We start from the raw sequence: 2,834 nt of genomic DNA on the forward strand, positions 1-2,834 counted from the left end.
AGAAGAAAACTGACTCCCAACAACTGTCCTGACACACACACATGCACACACACACGCACACATAACACACACGCGCACACATGCACACACATACACACATGCACACACATACACACATGCACACACATACACACACCACACGTGCGCGCACACACAGGCACGCACACACATAACACACACATGCACACACACATGCACACACATGCACACAGATACACACATGCGCACACATGCGCACACGCACACACATGCACACACATGAACATGCACACACATGAACATGCACACACATGCACACACATGAACATGCGTACACATGAACATGCGCACACATGCACACGCGCGCACACCCATGCACACATATGCACACACACGAACATGAACACACACATGCACACACACACGCACCATTGGCATGCATGTGCCTACACTCACAGATGCACTCACGTACAATAATTAATAATAAAGTAAATTTTGTATTGTTTTTAAAAAGAAAAGATGTGTGCCTGCCTTCCAGCCACATGGCACGGTTCCGGAACTATTCAGATACGCTTTCGCAAGGAGCAGCTCTTAGCTTACGGACCATTTTGTGCTGCAGGCAGTTAGTAAGAGCAGGCGCGGGACATGCTCTCTGACTGCCTGGTTCGTCTGCCACAGAACCGGAGTAATGGGTCCCCAGTCTGTCCACACATCCGCTCTCCCCTGCCAGAGGCTGGTGACTTAAAACGACCTGGTTTCTGGGACTGGGGAAAAGTCTCGGTGGTTAAGAGCACTGGGTTTTTCCAGAAGACCCCAGGTTCAGTTCCCAGCACTGTTGGGCAGCTCATAACCACACACATGTAAACAACATGAACTCTGGCCCATTCTCTGGACCCTGCAAACCCCTGTACACACGGACACAGGGACATGATTTGCTTTGGTTTGCTTCGTTTTTCTAGGGTTTCTTTGTGCAGCCCTGGCTGTCCTAGAACTTGCTCTGTAGACCAGGCTGGCCTTAAACTCAGAATCCCCCTGCCTCTGCCTCCTTAGTGCTGAGTTTAAAGGCATGCACCACCACTGCCGGGCTACAGAGACATAATTTTAAAATAAAAATAATAAAAATCTTCAAAAGTATTTGGTTTCTGCAGACTCATAACAGAGCTCCCGTCCACAGTGGTCTCCAGAGCTGACACACACCGTGCACGCGCGCACACACACACACACACACACACACACACACACACACGAGAGCTTGAAGTAGGAGGGACAGACAGTGCCATTTCCTCTGCATGTCTCCATTTCTTTTATAAACTACGAACGGCATCAGCCCACACCGGAGGGCTCTCGGGGTTGCTCTGAAAACATATCTAAATGTGTCTGGTGCCGTGACCGGCAATCTAAGAGGTTGTAATTATTTTCACAGGAATGTTTTTCTTTCAACATCAATCATTAAATCCTGCTAATGGTATAAAGAGACTGGGAAAAAACCCAGAAAAGCCAAATGGTCCTGTTTTCTCCAACTAAAAGGCCATCGGCTGTAATTAAAAAAAAAATGTAGTTTATCAATCAGTTTTGATGTTCCAAAGCTTACATGCGCCTATGAAACAGCAAATATTGAATTAGGTAATGGGCACTTAGTATTCTCTTTCAAATTTTCTACATACTTGAAATTTTTCATAATTAGAAAGTTGGGGGAAATTAAGTGTAAAATGTCAGTCATCAGCAGTATTTTGTCCATGTTGATTGTTAATTAGTAAATAACTAGTTGTTGAACTGGTCCAAGAGTTGAGCTGGTTATGAGGTGGGTGCTCTTACAGCTACAGTCAGCCAATGGCCTCAGAGATCTGAGAAGCACCCATTGTAACTGGAAATATAATCTAAACAGTCTATGCATCAATTAAAATGACAGACACCCATTATCCCGGCCAGCGGGATACAAACAGGGGTCCCTGATAAACCTAGAGGAGGAAGAGGAGTGGAGGGAACAAGAGACACGAGAACAGGATTTCCGATCAAACCGCGCTTTATTATTTCTCAGAAGCTGTTATATAGCAAAACGGGCAAGGGAGATGGGAGGGTGCCAGGTCTGCTGGAATTCAGGTCCGGAGACACCCCTAGCTGATGAAATACTGGTGCTTGTTGACTAACAAAGGAAATGCTAATTGTTTCTAAAAGCCTGGGGCCTGCAGGTCTCACTAGGCTGATTTTCTAGGTCCTGAACTTGTCCTGCAAAGGTGAATATCTTACTTGTGAACTTAAGATGGCTGTAAACAAAATACAGATCTCAAAATACAGGTCTTTGCTTCCGGCAACCCATTACCTAGACAGGTGACCGTAGGTTCCGGGAGACTCCAGTAGACTCCGTAGTTTTGCTGGGGGCTGTAGTTGCAGGTCTTACTTTGACATCACAGAACAGCACAGGTCTTTGGCTGCCGGGCACAGGTCTGAGATCTTTTGGGGAGAGGGGCAACTTGGGGGATTGACCTTACTTTGACCAGGTGAAGTATGTCAATCAACCCCCAAATTTACCTACAGTTTGAGCAGAGTCCTGACAGCAGGTGAGGCTGGGGGCCATTCTGCCCAGCAGTTAGCATCTCCACAGTCCGGGTGGAATTTGGTGTGCCCTATCTGGCTTCCCTCTCGGAGGGGCAGTTCTGTCTATTATGGGAAGCTTAAGCATTTTAAATGCCATATTCTGTAGATCTCTGAAGCATTTGAGGACCACCTAGCTAGGTATATCTGAAAAGACAAACTTTGCTGGTTTCTAGTTACTTGTTTTAGGCTTAACTTTGAAAGCATATACAGGGGCCTAATTAAGGCTTATTATTGTAATTAATTACATTAGTACTTAGCAT

General features: G+C 45.9%; 1 protein-coding gene across 1 annotated transcript in view; it reads left to right on the top strand.

Moving 5' to 3' along the window:
• Positions 1-2,834, top strand: part of Rftn2 (raftlin family member 2) — a 41,921-nt gene that overhangs the window by 35,614 nt on the left and 3,473 nt on the right. The gene's annotated exons all lie outside the window — the stretch shown is intronic.

Source organism: Microtus ochrogaster, unplaced genomic scaffold (assembly GCF_000317375.1).
Source record: "Microtus ochrogaster isolate Prairie Vole_2 unplaced genomic scaffold, MicOch1.0 UNK8, whole genome shotgun sequence".
Lineage (NCBI taxonomy): Eukaryota > Metazoa > Chordata > Mammalia > Rodentia > Cricetidae > Microtus > Microtus ochrogaster.